Raw genomic sequence first — 17,736 nt, forward strand, 5'->3', positions numbered from 1 at the left:
AGCTGGTTTGGAGAAGGCTGTTAATGGTATGGTAGACACAGGTTTTTCACTAGGCACAGAATACTCAGCGGGTACTGTTGATTGGACTGTGATGGGATACCAGATAGGTACAGAAGACACAGCTTCAGGAACAAGGTGAGCATACACCAGTATCAGGCTATTCTGCTTGACTTTCAAGACCCAGGTGAGCATACGTGGGAGCAAGGTAAGTATGCTTGATTTCAGAGGCATGGAGAGCATACACAGAAATCAGGTAAGTATGCTTTGGTCTCAGGAGCACAGTGAGCATAAAAAGGTATCAAGGTAAGTAAGCTTAGTCTCAGGAGCAAGGTGAGCATAAACAGGTAACAAAGAAAGTATGCTAGACTCAGGAGCAAGATAAGCATACACGGGTATCAAGGAAAGTATGCTAGACTCAGGACCAAGGTGAACATACACAGGTAACAAGGAAAGTATGCTAGACTCAGGAGCAAGGTAAGCATATACAGGAGCCAGGTAAGTGAGCAATAACTCAGCCCAGAGTGATGGGCTGAAAGAGCTTTTATAGCTGCGGTTAAATGTAGCTACCAATCAGCAAGCCAGGTGCTGAACCAAATATGGGCCGGCTCTTATGCTTACATTCCTGATTTTTCAAATAAAGATAGCAAGAGAACAAAGAAAATTGTATAATAGGAGTAAATTTCACTGCCGTATTGTAAACTCAGAATTTCCCAATTTAGGAAAGATCCTAAAGAAGTAACATTTTCTATATATTACACATGCTGACATGTTTTTGGAAATGTACACCTTGTCAGTATAAGCCCTGATATCAGAAAAAAAGCATATTGGATACAAAGCAAAAATATATTACAAGTCTGTAGCATTATAAGGTTATCCTGCCCCTTGATAATTCTAAGCTCTCTAGGGAGCATTGATCTCATCTAATCATTTTAACTCAGTTTGTAAATGCATTCCTTGTCTTTATGTATTATACTTGTCTTTTTCATCTCCTGTATGACTTTGTAGAAAATGATGGCACATTACAAACAGACAATAATGGTTATGAGAATTTCTGTAGCAGCGTTATCTACTAATGACAGCACATAAATTATTTGTCATTAGGTACATCCTACACAGAGGAAATGTGTCCATAATACAAATGATCTTGCCAAGAGATCTATTATTAAACTAGTAACAATCTTTAAGGCATTATAGTATGAAACGTATCTTACAGTTGTTAATTATAAAAATATACATCCCCTATTTTAACAATGTAAAATTAAACTAAATAATGAAACTGTTACTAATAATATTAATAAAATGTCACCAATGTTAATTTTTTAAATATAGATAGTTATTAGCCAACTGATCACATCTTTTGTAATGGTCAGTCATTAAATGTTTTCAGGCCAGGCCAGGTCCCTGTAACTGTACATGAGTAATAGCTAGAAATTACAATAATAAATAACTAAATTCCCCTAAATCTTATCGCCTAGATTTAGAGTTCTGCGTTAGCCATCAAAACCAGCGTTAAGGGGTCCTAACGCTGCTTTTTACCGCCCGCTGGTATTTAGAGTCAGCCAGGAAAGGGTCTAACACTCACTTTCCATCCGCAACTTTTCCATACCGCAGATCCCCTTACACCAATTGCGTATCCTATCTTTTCAATGGGATCTTCCTAACGCCGGTATTTAGAGTCTTGGCTGAAGTGAGTGGTAGACCCTCTACCGACAAGACTCCAGCCGCAGAAAAAAGTCAGGAGTTAAGAGCTTTATGGGCTAACGCGGATTATAAAGCTCTTAACTACTGTGCTCTAAAGTACACTAACACCCATAAACTACCTATGTACCCCTAAACCGAGGTCCCCCCACATCGCCGCCACTATAATAATTTTTTTTAGCCCCTAATCTGCCGACCGGACACCGCCGCCACCTACATTATCCCTATGTACCCCTAATCTGCTGCCCCTAACATCACCGACACCTACATAATATTTATTAACCCCTAATCTGCCCCCCCCCCCAACGTCACCGCTACCTTACCTACACTTATTAACCCCTAATCTGCCGACCGGACCTCGCCGCCACTATAATAAATGTATTAACACCTAAACCGCCTCACTCCCGCCTTGCAAACCCTATAATAAATTTTATTAACCCCTAATCTGCCCTCCCTAACATCTGCAACACCTAACTTCAAGTATTAACCCCTAATCTGCCGACCGGACTTCGCCGCTACTCTAATAAATGTATTAACTCCTAAAGCTAAGTCTAACCCTAACCCTAACACCCCCCTAAATTAAATATAATTTTATTCTAACGAAATAAATTAAATCTTATTAAAAAAATTAATCCTATTTAAAGCTAAATACTTACCTGTAAAATAAACCCTAATATAGCTACAATATTACTAATAATTACATTGTAGCTATTTTAGGATTTATATTTATTTTACAGGCAACTTTGTATTTATTTTAACAAGGTACAATAGCTATTAAATAGTTATTTACTATTTAATAGCTACCTAGTTAAAAAATTACAAAATTACCTGTAAAATTAATCCTAACCTAAGTTACAATTAAACCTAACACTACACTATCAATAAATTAATTAATTAACTAAACTACCTAATTACACCTACTCTAAGCCCCCTAAAAAAATAACAAAGCCCCCCAAAATAAAAAAATGCCCTACCCTAATCTAAAATAAAAAGTTAACAGCTCTATTACCTTACCAGCCCTTAAAGGGGCTTTTTGCGGGGCATGTCCCAAAGAAATCCGCTCTTTTGCCAGTAAAAAAAAATACAATACCCCCCCAACATTACAACACACCACCCACATACCCCTAATCTAACCCACCCAAACCCCCCTTAAAAAACCTAACACTAAGCCCCTGAAGATCTTTCTACCTTGTCTTCACCCAGCCGGGTACCATCCGATCCGTCCAGAAGAGGGTCCGAAGTCTTCATTCTATCCGGCCAGAAGAGGTCCTCCAGAGGGTCGAAAGTCTTCATCCAGGCGGCATCTTCTATCTTCTTCCATCCGGAGCGGAGCGGGTCCATCTTGAAGCAGCCGGCACGGATCCATCCTCTTCTAATGACGTCCTAACACCGAATGAAGGTTCCTTTAAGGGACGTCATCCAAGATGGCATCCCTCGAATTCCAATTGGCTGAAAGGATTCTATCAGCCAATCGGTATTAATGTAGGAAAAATCTGATTGGCTGATTGAATCAGCCAATCAGATTCAAGTTCAACCGGATTGGCTGATCCAATCAGCCAATCAGATTGAGCTCGCATTCTATTTGCTGATCGGAACAGCCAATAGAATGCAAGCTCAATCTGATTGGCTGATTGGATCAGCCAATCCGATTGAACTTGAATCTGATTGGCTGATTGGCTTAATTCTGATTGGCTGATAGAATCCTTTCAGCCAATCGGAATTCGAGGGACGCCATCTTGGATGACGTCCCTTAAAGGAACCTTCATTCGGTGTTAGGACGTCGTTAGAAGAGGATGGATCCGCGCCGGCTGCTTCAAGATGGACCTGCTCCGGATGGAAGAAGATAGAAGATGCCACCTGGATGAAGACTTCCGACCCTCTGGAGGACCTCTTCTGGCCAGATAGGATGAAGACTTCGGACCCACTTCTGGACGGATCGGATGGTACCCGGCTGGGTGAAGACAAGGTAGGAAGATCTTCAGGGGCTTAGTGTTAGGTTTTTTAAGGGAGGTTTTGGTGGGTTAGATTAGGGGTATGTGGGTGGTGGGTTGTAATGTTGGGGGGGGTATTGTATGTTTTTTTTACAGGCAAAAGAGCTGATTTCTTTGGGGCATGCCCCGCAAAAAGCCCTTTTAAAGGCTGGTAAGGTAATAGAGCTGTTAACTTTTTATTTTAGATTAGGGTAGGGTATTTTTTTATTTTGGGGGGCTTTGTTATTTTTTTAGGGGGCTTAGAGTAGGTGTAATTAGTTTAAAATTCTTGTAATCTTTTTTATTTTCTGTAATTTAGTGTTTTTTTTTTTTGTAATTTAGTTTAGTTGATTTAATTGTAGGTAATTGTAGGTAGTTTAGTTAATTAATTTATTGATAGTGTAGTGTTAGGTTTAATTGTAATTTAGGTTAGGATTTATTTTACAGGTAATTTTGTAATTATTTTAACTAGGTAGCTATTAAATAGTAAATAACTATTTAATAGCTATTGTACCTGGTTAAAATAAATACAAAGTTGCCTGTAAAATAAATATAAATCCTAAAATAGCTACAATGTAATTATTAGTTATATTGTAGCTATATTAGGGTTTATTTTACAGGTAAGTATTTAGCTTTAAATAGGATTAATTTTTTTAATAAGATTTAATTTATTTCGTTAGAATAAAATTATATTTAACTTAGGGGGGTGTTAGGGTTAGACTTAGCTTTAGGGGTTAATACATTTATTAGAGTAGCGGCGAGGTCCGGTCGGCAGATTAGGGGTTAATAAGTGTAGGTAAGGTAGCGGCGACGTGGGGGGGGCAGATTAGGGGTTAATAAATATAATATAGGGGTCGGCGATGTTGTGGGCAGCAGATTAGGGGTACATAGGTATAATGTAGGTTGCAGCGGTGTCCGGAGCAGCAGATTAGGGGTTAATAATAATATGCAGGGGTCATGGATAGTGGGGGTGGCAGATTAGGGGTTAATAAGTGTAAGGTTAGGGGTGTTTAGACTCGGGGTACATGTTAGGTGCAGACTTAGAAACTGTTTCCCCATAGGAAACAATGGGGCTGCGTTAGGAGCTGAACGCTGCTTTTTTGCAGGTGTTAGTTTTTTTTTCAGCCCAAACTGCCCCATTGTTTCCTATGGGGGAGTCGTGTACGAGCACGTTTTTCAAGCTAGCCGCTACCGTAAGCAACGCTGGTATTGAGAGTTGAAGTGGCGGTAAATATGCCTGTACACTCCCTTTTTGGAGCCTAATGCAGCCCTTCAGAGAACTCTTAATACCAGCGTTATTTAAAAGGTGTGTGGGGGGGGGGGAAACACGTGTAGCTAATGCACCCCTTTGGCCGCAAAACTCTAAATCTAGCCGTATGTTTTTATACAAAAGTTTAAATAAGAAGCAAATGTTACAGATATATGAACAATTGTATTGCACATTCCATGCTCCAGAAACAATCCACCTGTAAATGTTTGCTTGTACGCAACAAAAAACTTTAGTATTGAAGTGCGCATGCCTTAACTTTACTACTAGGATAAGAAAGACTCCTAATTCAGATGGATTGTGCTATTAATAGGAAAGGACTGTGAACTTGTGATCCAGGAGGCAAGTATAACCAAGTGGTCCAGGTATATATAAAGCACCCATTTTAAAATGCTATATTTGATATAAATAAAAAAAAGAAATTGGTAGTGGATCATTGGTTATGTCTGGGTCCATGTCTGGATTCCTGCATCACACTTAGGGAGACTTCCCTAAGTGTCATAACTTGCATAAATAAAAAGAGAAGCGCTCCCTAAGTGTGATGCAGGAATCCAGACGTGGACCCGTTGCTCAGTGTGCCTAGAGGGATATGGCTGCACCTCACTGACAAGGCCCACACTAGGCAGAAACGTAAGTCTGGGGTTTTGCCATTTCCCTTGTTCAGAGAGGGATTGCTTGGTATTTCGGGGCTGGACTGTACTGTCACGTTGGGATCAGACTGATATGCTAAAGGGAAGTTCTTTTCTGTGAAAGGCACATGTTGAGCAAAAAAAAAAGCTGCTTCTTGGGTGGTAACTAGCCATAGAACAAGCTATTATGCTATTGTTCGCTCCCAAGTTGAGCACTTCTCTCTTTATGCATATTCTGTTTAGCACTGGGTCCCTTAAAAGAATGACAATGAATGTGGTGACCAGTAGAAAACAGATATATGTTCTATTGAAGAGTTTAATGCTGTTATTGCTAAAATATTTCATACCCCTGTGCTAGAGTTGTTTTAGTTTGCCACTCATTGCAATGTACACATAGGGGTCAATTTATTAAAACCCAGGCGGACATGATTCGCTATAGCGAATCATGTTCGCCCTGCATCGCTAAATGCCAACAGCATACGATGTCGGCATTTAACATTGCACAAGCATTTCACAATCTGCCGCTAGCAGGGGGTGTCAATCATATCGATCATATCAGATCGGGATGATTGCTGTCCGACACCTAAAAGGTGGAGGACAAGTTAACCCCTTAAGGACCGGGCATTTTAGACAAAAACTTCCCCAAAAGACCAGAGCATTTTTGCCATCACTACATTTAAGCAGATATAGGGGCCCATTTATCAAAGGTCTTGCAGACCTGATCCGACAGTGAGGATCAGGTCCGCAAGACCTCGCTGAATGCGGAGAGCAATACGCTCTCTGTATTCAGCATTGCACCAGCAGCTCACAAAAGCTGCTGGTGCAATGCCGCCCCCTGCAGACTCGCAGCCAATGGGCCGCCAGCAGGGGGTGTCAATCAACCCGATTGTACTCGATCAGGTTGATTTCCGGCGATTCCTGTCCACCTGCTCAGAGCAGGCGGACAGGGTTATGGAGCAGTGGTCTTTAGACCGCTGCTTCATAACTGCTGTTTCTGGCGAGTCTGAAGACTCGCCAGAAACACGGGCCCACAAGCTCCATTCAGAGCTTGATAAATGGGCCCCATAGAGCCTTTTTTTATATTTACCTATCAAAACTATATATTTTTTTTTTAGTAGACAACCCAAAGTATTGATCTAGGCCCATTTTGGTATATTTCATGCCACCATTTCACCGCCAAATGCGGTCAAATAATTTTTTTTTATTTACAAACAGCTTGTGCAATCATGGCACAAATGGTTGTAAGTGCTTCTCTGGGATCCCCTTTGTTCAGAAATAGCAGGCATACAGTATATGGCTTTGGCATTGCTTTTTGGTAATTAGAAGGCTGCTAAATGCCGCTACACACCACACTTGTATTATGCCCAGCAGTGAAGGTGTTAATTAGGTAGCTTGTAGGGTTAATTTTAGCTTTAGTGTAGAGATCAGCCTCCCACCTGATACATCCCACCCCTGATCCCTCCTTGACCCCTCTCAAACAGCTCTCTTCCCTCCCCCACCTCAGAATTGTCACCGCCATCTTAAGTAAGACAGAAAGATTGCCAGGACTAAAATAAAAGGCTAATTTTTTTTAAAGGGACAGTCTACACCAGAATTGTTATTGTTTTAAAAGATAGATAATCCCTTATTTACCCATTCCCTAGTTTTGCATAACCAACACAGTTATATTTATATATTTTTTTACCTCTGTGATTATCTGCAGACTGCCCCTTTATTTCAGTTATTTTGACAGACTTGCATTTTAGCCAATCAGTGATGGCTCCCAGGTAATTTCACGTGCACGAGCACAGTGTTATATGAAATACGTGAACTAACACCCTCTAGTGGTGAAAAACCTGTTAAAATGCATTCTTAAGAGGCGGCCTTCAAGGTCTAAGAAATTAGCATATGAACCTCCTAGGTTAAGCTTTCAACTAAGAATACCAAGAGAGCAAAGAAAATTTGGTGATAAAAGTAAATTGGAAAATTGTTTAAAATTACATGCCCTATCTGAATCATGAAAGTTTTTTTTGGACTAGACTGTCCCTTTAATATATATATATATATATATATATATATATATATATATTTTTAATAAATATTCTGCAGCATTGGATCCCCCCTTAGCCCCCAAGCTCCCTGATCCCCCCCCAAACAGCACTCTAACCCTACCCCTCTACCTATTTGCCGCTGTCTGCCAGTACCCAGTTTGCTGAAAATTAGACATTTTTTTAATAAAAAAAATAAAATAACGTTTTTATTCCATAGTATAGCTGCCCTCCCTCAATACCCTACCACCCTCCCCTTCCCAGATCCCTTTATGGCAATGGATCCCCCTCATTGCCCCTACCTCCTTCCTTCCCCCTCAATGACACATGTATATATATCTTTTTCGGCTTCCCTGTAGCGTGGCGTAGCGGTCCCACCCGCTGCTGCCCTCCCCCTACAGCAATGGGCCGCCTCACCCTCAATCTCCCACCCACCAACGATCGGCACTCTGAATGGCCCTCTCTGCATCGGTAACTCTGCAAATCTATTTCTGCAGAAATAGCGTGATTTCGCAATTTTGAGCGAGATCATGGCAGAGAGAAGCCCAGGACTGAAGCACCGTACAGGGTACGTCACTGGTCCTTAAGGGCATAACGAGCGTCATACAGGGTACAATTACAGGGTACAATGCTGGTCGTTAAGGAGCAGCGGTCTTATGACCACTGCTTCTTAACTTAGGTTTCCAGCGACCCAGAAACCTTGGGCGTAGAAAGCAGCATCTGCTGCTTGATAAATCTACCCCATAAACTTAAATTATTTTTCTGTGAGGAACACACACAAAACATACCTTGTTTGTTTGTCTTTCAGTAGACCAAGCATTTTTAGAAAACAACTTTAGTTTGCATAAATACCATAATAGGTGAAGATGTCACCAAATTAAATTAACAAAAAGAAAACATACATTTTGTGTAACTTTCTAAGGTGTACAAAGTAATTAGCAGCACAGGAGTAATTATTTTTTAAATATTTGATACACACAATTTGAGCCAGAAGGGGAGCGCTAATTAACACTCCCGCTCCAGTGTTAACTGAGCTAGAAGTTCAGCTTTTTGTGCTCGTCAGGTTGTGCTGGTATTATGAGTTGAAAGTAAAGTGTGTGGCGCTCGTACACAAACCTGATGAGTGCAAAATAAACTTACAATATCGCGTGCGTGTTCACGTATTCCCCCATAGAAGTCAATGGATCAAAAAAAGTGTAAAAAAAACCCTACTCGCGTGCAAAACCGATCACATATTCTTATGTGCGCTAACCCGACATGAAAATATGAATATTTCACATTACAATGTTCTTCACATACAAGAATATGTTCTATTCATTCATAAATAAATATTTGTATATATATATATATATATATGATAGTTTTTTTGGAAAAATATATTTCTATATATTATATATCTATACGTGATTATATATAGATATAGATATATCCAGAATATCTATTTATAAATACATAGAACATATTCTTCTATGTGCGGAACATTGGAATGTGAAATATTTAGAGTAAATAAATAGTTTAACACTTTGTTAAATATGAATATTGCATAAATACATTTTTACATGTTTTCATCTACTTAACTGCAAAGAGCTCCAATGCACTTATATATACAGTATATCTATATATGTATACATATGTATGTGTTTACAGGGCTGGACTGGGACCAAAAAGAGGCCCAGGCATTTTAGGAAAAAGAGGCCCACCCCACCTCCGCTCAACATTTCTTATTTAACCATATACATGGAAATGTATAATACTTGTTTAAGTGACAAAAACATTTAAAATTTGCAATGTCCTATAATCACTGTATTTTGTCAATAGTTTGGTATGAAAAAATATAAAAAATAACCACAACATGATGATTGATTTAACTTATAGGTCACAAAGTGTACGTCACATAACACACATTTAGGGGTAGCTATAGTGCACAAAGAATATGTCACATAACACATTCAGCTGTAGGTATAGTAGAGGGCACAAAGTATATGTCACTTAACACATTCAGCAGTAGCTATAAGAGCACAATGTATATGTCACATAACACACATTTTAGCTGTAGCTATAGGGCACAAAGTATATGTAACATAACACACAGCTATAGGGCAAAACGTATATGTCACATAACAGGCATTCAGCTGTAGCTATAGGGCACAAAGCATATGTCAGATAACACACATTTGGCTGTAGCTATAGGGCACAAAATACATGTCACATTCCGCAAGGCAGAACATAGAGTGATCTGAGATGTCATCGCAAAAAATGCAGCATGTCTGCAGAAAGAACAGGACACATGCCGGAACTGTTAGCACTTGAACTTTGTAGTGCTGCTCCACATTAGACAGTTCTCTTCAAACAGATCTGTGCTCTGGCTGCACTGTGTAAGTTTTCCTTAACACAGTGCATCCAGAGTAAAATGCTGTTTGAAGTGAGCAGTCAAATATGCAGTAGCGCTGCAAAGCAGCAGCGCATTGCTTGTTGACTAGTCTTTCCCAGTCTGCAAAGCTGTTTATTCTGAATGTAAGACGTTAGTATGAGCATTGCATCTTTTTTATTACTACATTTATATGTCAGACCAAGAGAAAAGGAAACATAATTATTCAAGAGACATTTTAAAATTTATTTTTTTGTATGCAGCTAATTTGCAATGCAATTTTAAACTACTGCACTATATTATAAAACGTTAAAAATTGCTTTATTCTTCATTTAACCAACACTTTGCAATTGAACTAGTGCCTTAGTATAACTGTCTAATTTAAAATTGAATTGTATTTAAAAATGACCTGCAGAAAAATTTTCACTAAAAAAATCTCATTGCAGAAAGTGAAGAAAAGTTCTGCCTCTGGGGTCACATAACACACATTCAGCTGTAGCTATAGGGTATAGGGCACAAAGTATATGTCACATAACACACATTTAGCTGTAGCTATAGGGCACAAAGTATATGTCACATAACACACAGCTATAGGATACAAAGTATATGTCACATAACACATTTAGCTGTAGCTATAGGACACAAAGTATGTCACATAACGCATTCAGATGTAGCTATAGGGCACAAAGTATATATCACATAACACACAAATATAGGTCACAAAGTAAGAGAGAGAGAGCGAGGGATAGTTGTACCTTGTTTGAATCAAAATTCTAGGGGTTGATTATCAGTGCTTATATTTGCTTACCCTAGAATTTATAGGGTTTTAGGCAATAATATATACATGTACAGTCCGGTTGGACTTTATTAATTATTTACCCAATAAAGTTATCTTGTGTGAATGTATGTAAAATTGAAAGATAATTTTTTGTTGATTTATACCTTGATGGATATTAACTATTAGAGTCTTGGAATATGCTCCTTTTTTGCAATTCTATTTGCATTTTTGACATAAATAGGTCACAAATATATGTCACATAACACACATTTAGTTGTAGCTGTAGCTATAAGGCACAAAGTATATGTCACATAACACACAGCTATAGGGCACAAAGTTTATGTCAAATAACACTTATTTAGCTGTAGCTATAAGGCTCAAAATATATGTAATCATAGCTATAGACTGATCTATAATGATGATCACCCAAGGCAGCAAAAACAAGTGAATTATTATGAGTCACTCACATACTGATATATTGTGAATCAGAATATATCAGTATGTGAGTGACTCATAAGAAATCATATTCATAAGAATTTATGATAATCAATAATTAGGGATTACTGAGTCAGCCCGGCAATCATTTTTTAACTAAACACCTCACCTGCTGCTCTGTAGACTTCACTTAGTTATAATACGTATAATGTAATTTGAAATTACTTATTTCACAGTAGTATTCTAGTCAGTAGACTCACTCACTGTCACTGAGTGCTGCTGCCTGCATTACCACCCAGCGGTGTCTCAATATCTCTCTCTGGTGCTGCTGCGTGTTTTCCCACGGCAGGCGCCCACCCCACTAAGAGGAGATTCGGCACCGGCGCATGACATGGGCACGTGTTGTACCCATATATGACCACGGAGTGTAACACTGGGAGAACACCGGCCTGCTAACAAAAAAGGAAGTCCCTCTGTCTGACCTCACCTGCTGAGACTTGAGTCTGCTCTCATCTGAGATGATGGATAAGACGGGCCTGGCATGTCTCCTATTTATGATCTGACAGTCTATCACATGGACATGGCATGCGGCATCATGATGTTGTGCGGCCGTTTGTGTCATTCAGCCAGTCAGTTACAGTGTGTAATGTCTTAAGAGTATTTTATTACTGCACTGTTGCTTGCGTATAACTATGTGAATAACTGCTGCAAAGGTGTTAAACACTTAGTTAAAGTCAGCTCCATTGCCCCACCAGGACCTAGCCGGACGTTTGACAAGCCAATGACAAAAGAGTTTTCAGTGCTAAACTAATGCTGAAGATGGTGATTGCAAGTCACATTCTGAATTTTTGGTGCCGGATTCTTGAAAAAGTGCAGCACAATAAGATCTGGATTTGCACAGATTTTAATGTGTTAAACTTTCACAAGAAGAAATAAGGCCCCAAAAATTGCTGAATGTGGCTTGTGGCCACCATCTTATGCATTTGTTTAGTACCAAAAAGTCCAAATGCACGTCTAGTAGCGACCAATCACCTGCTAGTTCCCAATAACATATTGCTGCTCATGAGTCTAGAATATGCTTTTTAACAATGGATACCAAAAGATCAAGGTAAATTTTATACTAAAAGTCAATTGAAAAGTCTTTTAAAATCTTGTATCTTAAATATGAAAGTTTTTGTTGCATTAAATTCAGTGATGTGTCTACCTGCACTTTTGCTAAGAGAGATGACTTATGACATAACAGTTTTGTGGTTACTACAAGAAGTCTGTGGTAAATTTGCATTTCTAATGTGTGACCTGTATACCTACATAAAATATCAATAAATGGTTTGGAGAGTCACATGCTAAAGCTTGGTAAATAAACCTACTGTGTACAAATATTATGATACATGAACACCATAGTTTAAAGCTAAATACTGTATATGGAGATTATATACATCCAGCAATTATCCTTGACTTTGTTCCCATGGTCCTCTGTGCATTCTCCCTACCAACATTTCTTCTTTATATTTTGTATATGTTCGAAAGCAGCATCATACAATCACAAGATTCACTTCAATTTTACTTTTTAGGAGTCAGGATAATTGTATTCACAGACTGATAAGAGTTAGGCCTAATCTGTTGACATTTGATAGCAACGCTAATATGTTTCTATACATAGCATACCTACCAACCGTCCTGGATCTTTCTTGATGGATGTCATGGGCTGGGAGGTCTGCTACCCCTCAACAGAACAAATGTCCTGGTTTCCAGGTACTGCAGTGCTCAACTCCACTCATGACTCACTGACTGTCACTGAGTGCTGTTGCCTGCGACCCTGCGTTACCACCCAGCGGTGTCTCCGACTAACTATATCTCTCTTTGGTGCTGCTGCGTGTTTTCACACGCCAGGCACCCACCGCACCAAGAGGAGATACGGCGCATGACATGGGCACGTGAGTGTTGTCCCCGCCGCGGAGTGTAACACTGGGAGAACAGAACACTGTGACCAGCCTGCTAACAAAAAAGGTTAAAGCAAAAAGAGGGCGCCTCATAGTGTGGTATGTCCTATGTACAGGAGTATAGGGGTACGGTAAATAAAGGCTTACCGGACTAAGATGCACTGTGCTGTGACCAGTGCTCACTGGCAGTCTAGCTCTTAACAGCGGCTAGTCAACTGTTCCACGGACCGCTGCGGGAACCGGCTTGTCATCAATATGGTGTGTATATAGATGTCAGCTTCAGCTGTAAATGAATCCAACAACTTCCCAGAAGGTATAATAAATATAAATGCTTTATTGGATAGCAACGCGCTTCTTGACTACAACTAGTCGTTTCATCAGGCAGGTTAAAAAAGCGAATAAAATACAATGTAATTATCGTGATTAAATACACTTGAGAAGTTAAAAACGGAAGTTGTCAGAAAATAATAAAACCAATTAAAACCCAGGTAACAAAAACGGTCTACAGGTACCCGTATGTAAGATGTTCAGGTGTGCAAATTGATATAAACAATTTCATTGGCAAACGGAAAAAGATACATTGGACAGTTTATCTGCAAAAATTAGATTTCACTATATAACAAAATACTTGAACCTATAATAACGATATAGATAGAAAATATATATAATAAAGTAAACTAAAATAAAGTAAAACAAAAACATTCCTTTATAAAGAAAGCAAATATTGTTTGAACTTTTAGTAACGTTTGAAAAAAGTTTTTAACTTGTAACAAACTAACCAATACTATAATTGAGCACTGCTAGATTTACAAAAGAAATATATATTCTAATTAATTAACTTGGGAAAAAATTAATATAAGTCTGTGTGTTGACGACTAGATTTGTATTGAAAATCTAACAATATATATCGCTTCATTAGTTACTGACCACATACAAAAAGAGGGGTGGATCTAAGTTGGCCCCGTAAAATACAAAGGGGGGGGGGTTAGAAAAATTCTTTATATATCCACTGGTCAGTGAAATCGTCAAACAAAAAATATATATACCTTGCATATCCCATTTCTAAGCACATACATACATACATACTTTATTTCATTATGTATACACATACCTCAATACAAACTTACGGTTGCCTAATATATATTTTTTGTTTGACGATTTCACTGACCAGTGGATATATAAAGAAATTGTTCTAAACCAACCCCCTCCTTGGTATTTTACGGGGCCAACTTAGATCCACCCCTCTTTTTGTATGTGGTCAGTAACTCTAATGAAGCGATATATATTGTTAGATTTTCAATACAAATCTAGTCGTCAACACACAGATTTATATTAATTTTTTCCCAAGTTAATTAATTAGAATATATATTTCTTTTGTAAAACTAGCAGTGCTCAATTATAGTATTGGTTAGTTTGTTACAAGTTAAAAACTTTTTTCAAACGTTACTAAAAGTTCAAACAATATTTGCTTTCTTTATAAAGGAATGTTTTTGTTTTAGTTTATTTTAGTTTACTTTATTATTTATATTTTCTATCTATATCGTTATTATAGGTTCAAGTATTTTGTTATATAGTGAAACCTAATTTTTGCAGACAAACTGTCCAATGTATCTTTTTCCGTTTGCCAATGAAATTGTTTATATCAATCTGCACACCTGAACATCTTACATACGGGTACCTGTAGACCGTTTTTGTTACCTGGGTTTTAATTGGTTTTATTATTTTCTGACAACTTTCGTTTTTAACTTTTCAAGTGTATTTAATCACGATAATTACATTGTATTTTATTCGCTTTTTTTAACCTGCCTGATGAAATGACTAGTTGTAGTCGAGAAACGCGTTGCAATCCAATAAAGCTTTATATTTATTATACCTTCTGGGAAGTTATTGGATTCATTTACAGCTGAAGCTGACATCTATATACACACCGTATTGATGACAAGCCGGTTCCCGCAGCGGTCCGTGGAACAGTTGACTAGCCGCTGTTAAGAGCTAGACTGCCAGTGAGCACTGGTCACAGCACAGTGTATCTTAGTCCGGTAAGCCTTTATTTACCGTACCCCTATACTCCTGTACATAGGACATACCACACTATGAGGCACCCTCTTTTTGCTTTAACCTATTAGATCAACCTTAGATCAAAGTGTCACAAAATTTGTTTAACAAATTACCATAATATATAAAATAAAGCGGTGGGCAGGGCTAAACTACCCCGCTGCCTAGTCCAGTCCGGGCCTGTGTGTTTATATATGTCTGTAAATACATATATACACATATAAATACATATGTAAACACATATAGACATATATATATATATATATATATATATATATATACATACACACATATCCATCTTTAGATATGTACGTATATGTATGTATCTTTATGTTAAAGCTCTTTGCCTGCCATTTTTTTTTTCTAACACCTGAGACCTCATATCTTTGAGCCTTTATAAATTTTGTGTGCAATTTTTTTTCTTTATTAGATGGTGTTTTTATGAGTGTTAAGTGTACATGTAATGTGTTTTTTTATGTGTTTTGTGATACTTTTCAGTTTCATAAAACAGTTAAAGGAACAGAAAACCCCAAAATTTTATTTCATTTTTTTTGGATAGAACAGCAATGCTGTGCTGTCATATTTTAAGAGAGAGTCAATGGGAGTGAGGGTTCTTTTCTTTGAACCCTATTAGGCATTGCACTTGCAAAAGATTAAATTGGCCAAAAGTCTATCAGACATTTGTGCACGATGGGGCCGTATCGCCTATTTTCTGTTTCAATTTTTTGAGATCTGGTTGAGAGATCTTGCTTTTGGGAGGAGCTTGTGTGGATGCAATTTGGCGCTGTAGATATCCTTCTGCTCACCGTAGTATGATGCATCCATGGCTGAAAACACGCCCCACTGAAGTAATAAAAGCAGGCACTGCCAAGACGCTGATGGCCACTTTAACTAGTGCTGGAAGAGTCTTCATGGTCATAGCCCAGAACAAGAGAGCATTCTGACATTCAGATATGTCAAGGTAGTGCTGGAGTGGTTTCTTGCGATATACTGCAAACAGCCCCACCTCATCTTCAGGCTGTTGAACCTCTTTCTTTTCATCTTCAAAACAAGAAGCAGCAGATACATCCTCAGCAGCATCTTGCAAGATCAGTTCTATAAAAGAGTAAGCACACCAGAAAGTAACAGGCAAATAATACTATTGCAACTAAAGATAGCTGCAGTTAGTTAAACTAAAATCTGTTTTTGTTTCAATCATTTGAAGTGTACCATTACAGGTAAAATCTTTAAAGGAATATGAAACCCTAATTTTTCTTTCATGCTTCAGATAGAGCATGCAATTTCAAACAACTGTCTAATTTACTCCTATTATACATTTTTATTTGTTATTTTGGTATCTTTATTGAAAAAGTCGGAATGTAAGCTTAGGAGCAAGCTCATTTTTGGTTCAGCACCTGGGTAGCGCTTGCTGATTTGTGGCTAGATACACATAAGCCATTAATCATCAAGCGCTACCCAGGTACTGATACAGAAATGGGCTGGCTCCAAAGTTTACATTCCTGCTTTTAAAATGAAGACACCAAGAACCAAGCGAACGAAGAATAATTGACAAAAGGAGTAAATTAGAAAGTTGTTTAAAATCGTATACTCTATCTAAATCATGAAATAAAAAACTGGGTTTAGTATCCCTTTAAAGCATAATATTTACCCTTCACTTTTTGTGCAACCACTTCAGGGCTGACAAGCATGTGATGCTCTACCCACTAGAGTAAAAAAGCTGGATACAAGACAGCTGCTTTTAGGTAGATTGGGTAGGGAAAAGGTGCAGTGGTTCCATCTTTTGTGCTTGGCATTTTCACATTGGCAAAGATTCCAAGGAATCTTTTGGTCAGGGATGACTGCAGACTTCTAACCAGGCTAGATAAGAAAAAGACCTAAGACTTCAGATTCTCCTAGTGGTGAGTCAGAGCAAGAACAGATGGAACAAAAAAATGTATAAAGGCTTGGTAAGTCATAGGGCTCAAGTCCAAGTCAAGTCTTGAGTCATTGCTGTCAAAGTCTAAGTCAAGTCACAAATCTTCCTTAATTATGTTGAGTCGAGTCACAAGTCATCAAATTTGTGACTTGAGTCCAATTCAAGTCCAAGTAATGCGACTTAAGTCCACATCTCTGCTAACCACTAATCCTAATACCCCTAAACCGAAGTACCCCATGATCGTAAACTTGCACTACACTAATAAACATCTAAACCACCAAATACCCACCGCAAGTTGCTAACTATAAATTCCTATGCCTCCACATACCCACCACAATAAACTAACTATTAACCTCTATATCTGTAACTATAAACCCCTATGCCGCTATATACCCACAGCAATTACTATGCTATTAACCCCTATGTCGCCACAAACGCAAACTAACCTAACCCTCCTCTAAACTAAACCCCCTGTTACAATTAAAATCTGATTAAAATAAAATAAAAAATAACCTCAACCCCCACAACCCCAAACGGGAATTAACACTACTGTACCTATTACTTAACCCTCCCTCTAAACTAAACACCCCTATAAATTAACAACAAAAAAGCTAAAATACAAAAAAATAAGATGCAAAAAAGAAAATAAACCAC

Source organism: Bombina bombina, chromosome 2, assembly GCF_027579735.1.
Source record: "Bombina bombina isolate aBomBom1 chromosome 2, aBomBom1.pri, whole genome shotgun sequence".
Taxonomy (NCBI): domain Eukaryota; kingdom Metazoa; phylum Chordata; class Amphibia; order Anura; family Bombinatoridae; genus Bombina; species Bombina bombina.